Here is a 7,385-nt window from a genome sequence, read left to right on the forward strand (position 1 = left end):
TTGGTGTTTAAAGATACCAGAACAATCTAGAACCTCCTGGTGCTGATCCAGATCACCATGGTGACGGTGCAGTGAGCTGCTTGGGGGGGGGTCTGTGCTCTCTGAGGGCTTTTCTGGTTTTGTCCTCTGGTGAATTTCTCCATAGATTGAATAGACATGAATTAATTCATTACATCTGCATGCTGCCAACGAGTTTACAAAGTTCACAGTAAACCCAGAACATCGGGACAGGGGGACAACTCCTCGGTCCAGGGACGGAGACATTCAAGCAGTTTGATTTAACAGACCTGACGGCGTTGCAAGCTAGCTGCGTACACACAAACACCCCTCGGCAGGGGCAGTTATGGTCAACGACTCACAATCAGAATACTTTATTGATCCCAGAGGGAAATTCTATTTGCAGCAGCGCTACACTAAACGAAACAGGAAGGAGTTAAAGGGACACATTGTGAAGAAAAATCACATTTCACATGTTTCTACACGAGTATTTTGGTGGTTTCGGGTCATTACCAACCGAAAAACTGCTAAACAGCAAACAGGATGGACTAGATACCCTCAGTCTGCTGCCCCAGCAAACAGGATGGACTAGATACCCTCAGTCTGCTGCCCCAGCAAACGGGATGGACTAGATACCCTCAGTCTGCTGCCCCAGCACACAGGATGGACTAGATACCCTCAGTCTGCTGCCCCAGCAAACAGGATGGACTAGATACCCTCAGTCTGCTGCCCCAGCAAACAGGATGGACTAGATACCCTCAGTCTGCTGCCCCAGCAAACGGGATGGACTAGATACCCTCAGTCTGCTGCCCCAGCACACAGGAAGGACTAGATACCCTCAGTCTGCTGCCCCAGCACACAGGAAGGACTAGATACCCTCAGTCTGCTGCCCCAGCAAACAGGATGGACTAGATACCCTCAGTCTGCTGCCCCAGCAAACGGGATGGACTAGATACCCTCAGTCTGCTGCCCCAGCACACAGGATGGACTAGATACCCTCAGCCTGCTGCCCCAGCAAACAGGATGGACTAGATACCCTCAGTCTGCTGCCCCAGCAAACAGGATGGACTAGATGCCCTCAGTCTGCTGCCCCAGCACACAGGATGGACTAGATGCCCTCAGTCGGCTGCCCCAGCACACAGGGTGGACTAGATACCCTCAGTCTACTGCCCCAGCAAACAGGATGGACTAGATACCCTCAGTCTGCTGCCCCAGCAAACAGGATGGACTAGATACCCTCAGTCTGCTGCCCCAAAACACAGGAAGGACTAGATACCCTCAGTCTGCTGCCCCAGCAAACAGGATGGACTAGATACCCTCAGTCTGCTGCCCCAGCAAACGGGATGGACTAGATACCCTCAGTCTGCTGCCCCAGCACACAGGATGGACTAGATACCCTCAGTCTGCTGCCCCAGCACACAGGATGGACTAGATACCCTCAGTCTGCTGCCCCAGCAAACAGGATGGACTAGATACCCTCAGTCTGCTGCCCCAGCACACAGGATGGACTAGATACCCTCAGTCTGCTGCCCCAGCAAACAGGATGGACTAGATACCCTTAGTCTGCTGCCCCAGCACACAGGATGGACTAGATACCCTCAGTCTGCTGCCCCAAAACACAGGAAGGACTAGATACCCTCAGTCTGCTGCCCCAGCAAACAGGAAGGACTAGATACCCTCAGTCTGCTGCCCCAGCAAACAGGATGGACTAGATACCCTCAGTCTGCTGCCCCACCAAACAGGAAGGACTAGATACCCTCAGTCTGCTGCCCCAGCAAACAGGATGGACTAGATACCCTCAGTCTGCTGCCCCAAAACACAGGATGGACTAGATACCCTCAGTCTGCTGCCCCAAAACACAGGATGGACTAGATACCCTCAGTCTGCTGCCCCAGCAAACAGGATGGACTAGATACCCTCAGTCTGCTGCCCCACCAAACAGGATGGACTAGATACCCTCAGTCTGCTGCCCCAGCAAACAGGAAGGACTAGATACCCTCAGTCTGCTGCCCCAGCAAACAGGATGGACTAGATACCCTTAGTCTGCTGCCCCAGCACACAGGAAGGACTAGATACCCTCAGTCTGCTGCCCCAGCACACAGGAAGGACTAGATACCCTCAGTCTGCTGCCCCAGCAAACAGGAAGGACTAGATACCCTCAGTCTGCTGCCCCAGCAAACAGGATGGACTAGATACCCTTAGTCTGCTGCCCCAGCAAACAGGAAGGACTAGATACCCTCCTCCTCAGGAAATAGACGGATGAAGAAAATGGACTCAACCTCACGTCTGCGCTTACCCACAATGCTTAGCGTTCCTTTGCAGCCATTAAACCCTGATAGGTTGTCATGAATATTTGATGGGATAGCTGATCAATGTAAACGTGTATCCGTTTCCTGCATGCTGCTCAGGAGGGGAGCGTCGTGATGATCGGTGGATCCGGGTCCATCGCGGTCCCACCCGCCCACCAGCCAATGAGCTCCGTTCATGGCTGTTCTCCCCTTTATCTGCTGGGACCCGTGTGTTTCTGTGTCTGCCTGCCTGCTATAATAAGCCCCGCTCTACCCCCCCCCCCCCCCCCAGCTTCCAGCCCCCCTTTCTGAGCGATGCAGGCGGAGGAGGAAGTGACCTATATAGGCGGCACTTCTCTCTTGCACTCCCGAGTCTGCTCCAGCTTCCTGCTGCATTTCAGCTGTGTGTGTGCGTGTGTGTGTGTGCGTGTGTGTGTGTGAGAGAGAGCGCTGTGGAAGGCACGTATGAATAATTCAGCGGATGCCTCAACACGACCGCCTTCAATAAAACCATCCCCCTTAATGAGTCTTAATGACAGTCCTGGCGTGGAGACAATCAAAGTGTGTGTGTGTGTTTGTGTGTGCCGCAATGGACACGCCTTGCAGCACCTGTCCTGCGTGTTCTGAGGGCAGGACGCCTGCCTTTGCCCCGGGCTCTGTCAAGATTGCCCGGGGCAAGATGAAAGCTTCTGGGGGGGGGGGGGGGATCTTCCTGCAGGTGCAGCCTCCCTCCATCACACCCCCGGCCTTGGACTTCCTGTCTATATTTGTTTCCTCCGCATCGTAGACAAACCAAACTGGTTGGCGGTTCGATTCCTGGGGCGCCACCATGGAGTCAGGCCCGGGCCCGGTGGCCCGATCTCTGCCCACGGGGTTCGGCCAGGCCTGAACGCGAGTGCTAATGCTTGACTTTGTTGTCGTGCCATCGGACCTCCGGCCACGTGTTTAGGACACTCAGGTGAAGAGAGGGGCGGAGCTCTCAGCTGATCACTACCTGGTGGTGAGGGAGAACTTCCCCCCCCGGGGACCTTGAGTCTGAGTGGACCTCCACCCGACCTCCATGGTTGAAGCAGCTGCTCGGAGCTGTGGTTGCGGGGTCCCCGGTGGACCGTGTTGGTTGCCGTCTGGAACATCCCATGGCGGGACGGGCAAACACAGGAGAGCACAAATATATCGATGTTTTCATTACTCGATAATGACTCGATTGAATAGCAACACTCTGAGCTCTTTACTAGCCATAACCCAGTAGCACTGGTGTCTCTCCAAGCTGGGGCATCCGGTAGGTACTGGGAGACCTCAGACGGACCTGCTAACGATGGGCGTGGTCCGGTAGGTATCGGGAGACCTCAGACGCACCTGCTAACGATGGGCGTGGTCCGGTAGGTACTGGGAGACCTCAGACGCACCTGCTAACGATGGGCGTGGTCCGGTAGGTATCGGGAGACCTCAGACGCACCTGCTAACGATGGGCGTGGTCCGGTATGTCCTGGGAGACCTCAGACGGACCTGCTAATGATGGGCGTGGTCCGGTAGGTATTGGAAGGCCTCAGACGGACCTGCTAGCTAATGATGGGCGTGGTCCGGTAGGCACTGGGAGACCTCAGATGACCTGCTAACGATGGCCGTGGTCCGGTAGGTATTGGGAGACCTCAGACGGACCTGCTAACGATGGGCGTGGTCCGGTAGGTATTGGGAGACCTCAGACGGACCTGCTAACGATGGGCGTGGTCCGGTATGTACTGGAAGACCTCAGACGGACCTGCTAACAATGGGCGTGGTCTGGCTGGTACTGGGAGACCTCAGACGGACCTGCCAACAATGGCCGTGGTCCGGTAGGTACTGGGAGACCTCAGACGGACCTGCTAACGATGGCCGTGGTCCGGTAGGTACTGGGAGACCTCAGACGGACCTGCTAACGATGGCCGTGGTCCGGTAGGTACCGGGAGTCCTCAGACGGACCTGCTAACGATGGGCGTAGTCCGGCTGGTAGTGCACACAAGACGTAATAGTTCACTCATGTGACACGACAGGCTTCGATCGATGACTCGTCACCAGAACGACATCGGATTGTCTGTCTCATTTTAAAGCTGTCAAAGGAAGGCGAACCGTATCGATGGAATATTGAGTATTGAACCGATCGGCACCAAACCCGTTATTTAGCTTTCCTGTGGCGATTGACGCCACCGTTTCGTTTTGCATTTGTGTTCTTACTTTGAAATGATCTGTGAAATGTCCACTGACTGAGCCGACCGTCATTGATCGTCTGAATAAACTGATTAGCTCTGATCACACTGATGACAGCTCGACGCTCAGAACTCACGATTCACTACAACAAATGAAAGGTTCAGATCTCAATAAACACTCTGACATCCTCGTCTCTACTTTACTCAGCTTGATTCAGGGGCCATTAATCATCTGAAACGATGACAGAGTCTTTAATCTTCCCTTTCTGAAGGATCTGGGAAGAGAAATGGAATATTTATTTCATTTTCCAGCTTTGTTCTGCTGATCCTTTCAGAAACAGAAGAGGCGAAGTGTCTCAGCCGGGTTCTGTGTGTCTCGCCCTCTGAGCCGGGTTCTGGGTGTCTCGCCCTCTGAGCCGGGTTCTGTGTGTCTCGCCCTCTGAGCCGGGTTCTGGCTGGACCTCGGCCCTTGTGGGTCCCTGAAAGCCGCGGCATCGTACTGCCCACCGAGACGAGGACAACGGGTAAAGTTTGGGTTGGTTAAAAACACTCGAGGAGAACTGTATTCATTTCCCTACTTTAAACAAGATTACTCGCTAACAGTTCTACTTCCACGTCTGTCTTGGTTCCACTTCCATGTCTGACTTGGGTCTACTTCCACATCTGTCTTGGTTCTACTTCCACGTCTGTCTTGGTTCTACTTCCATGTCTGTCTTGGTTCTACTTCCACATCTTACATGGTTCTACTTCCATGTCTGTCTTGATTCTACTTCCATGTCTGACTTGGGTCTACTTCCACGTCTGTCTTGGTTCTACTTCCACATCTGTCTTGGTTCTACTTCCACATCTGTCTTGGTTCTACTTCCACGTCTGTCTTGGTTCTACTTCCACGTCTGTCTTGGTTCTACTTCCATGTCTGTCTTGGTTCTACTTCCACATCTTACATGGTTCTACTTCCATGTCTGTCTTGATTCTACTTCCATGTCTGACTTGGGTCTACTTCCATGTCTGTCTTGATTCTACTTCCACGTCTGACTTGGGTCTACTTCCACGTCTGTCTTGGTTCTAATTCCACATCTGTCTTGGTTCTACTTCCACATCTGTCTTGGTTCTACTTCCACGTCTGACATGGTTCTACTTCCACATCTGTCTTGGTTCTACTTCCACATCTGTCTTGGTTCTACTTCCACGTCTGTCTTGATTCTATTTCCACGTCTGTCTTGGGTCTACTTCCACGTCTGTCTTTGTTCTACTTCCACATCTGTCTTGGTCTACTTCCACATCTGTCTTGGTTCTACTTCCACATCTGACATGGTTCTACTTCCACGTCTGTCTTGGTTCTACTTCCACGTCTTACATGGTTCTACTTCCACGTCTGACTTGGTTCTACTTCCACGTCTGTCTTGGTTCTCCTGTTTGAGGACAGGAGGAAAAGAAATCCCAGCTGGATTACAGAACCTAAAAAAAGGTAAAGAAGGCATTTAATCAACGTGATGCTTAAATGCCCCTCCCCCTCCTGGAAACGGGGGGAGGGGCTACTTTGTGCAGCACGTTGACCATTAAAGTCAAAGGGGCGGAGCCTGAATCCTGGGTGAGATGATTTAGTGAAGTCATCACTTTTGGCCCAGGTGAGCTATCGATCTGCTGCATTCACACGGCTCACCTGGTTAACGGCCAATGATTGACTGGATCTCCAGCGTATTGATCACCCCCAGCGAGACCGGGACGTTCAAGCTGATCAGAAATCAGCGGTGAATTAAATAAAAAAAGAGAAATATAATCTTACAATAAACTTTATATTACTCACTTGCAATAACTGTTAAACAAGTATTACACTAATATCTACTCACCGTTAGTTGTGGTCTCAATAATTTCTTCTGTCCTTCATGTTCACGTTTTGTGTTTCATAAATTCCACGTTCTTGTTTTTTAATCCGGGTTCTTGGTCTCTCTGTGCCGAAGCAGCTTTTAACCCTTCATTGCTCGTTAACGAAGCTAATCAGCTGTTGTAGATAAATCGAGTTTTAAGTCTGACTCTCCTGGTTTGTAACGTATCACGCGAAGCATGAAAATTCACAGGCAAATATTACGTTGGTGAAGATCCGGTCGTTTTTCAAAATAAAATACCTTTTAGACGCTAATAATGGATACAACGGAAATTGTATACATTAGTTATTCTTCCTGTGCGACCCGGTAACAAAGCCTCTCGGACCGGTGGTTGGGGACCGCTGGTCTACCGGACAACAGGGCGGAGCCTTGCTCTGAGACAGGAGACGTCTTCCACGGGGACGTGGACAATCTAGTCTTTTGTCTTCCGCTGTGAGGGAGTAAATAGGACTATTAGCATTCAGCACAGCGGCAGGCTCCTCCTCCTGTTGGGGGGAGGGGGGGGGGGGTATCGCCGTCTACACGCTGTACTCCCCAGCGGGACGATTCCATTAGGCTGCTAAAATGACTCTATTTGCAGATTCTATCATCGACTGGGCGCCAACCTCCACGCTTACACACAGACACACACTCACACACACACACACGCACAGACACACACACACACACACACACACACAGACGCACAGACACACACACACAGACACACACTCACACACACACACACGCACAGACACACACACACACACACACACAGACACACACGCACAGACACACACACAGACACACACTCACACACACACACACGCACAGACACACACACACACACACACACACAGACACACACTCACACACACAGACACACACACCTACACACACACACACACACACAGATACACACTCACACACACAGACACACACTCACACACACAGACACACACACCTACACACACTCACACACACACCTACACACACACCTACACACACTCACACACACACGCACAGACACACACACACACGCACAGACACAC

Source organism: Brachionichthys hirsutus, chromosome 18 (genome assembly GCF_040956055.1).
Source record: "Brachionichthys hirsutus isolate HB-005 chromosome 18, CSIRO-AGI_Bhir_v1, whole genome shotgun sequence".
In the NCBI taxonomy this organism is placed as follows: Eukaryota; Metazoa; Chordata; class Actinopteri; order Lophiiformes; family Brachionichthyidae; genus Brachionichthys; species Brachionichthys hirsutus.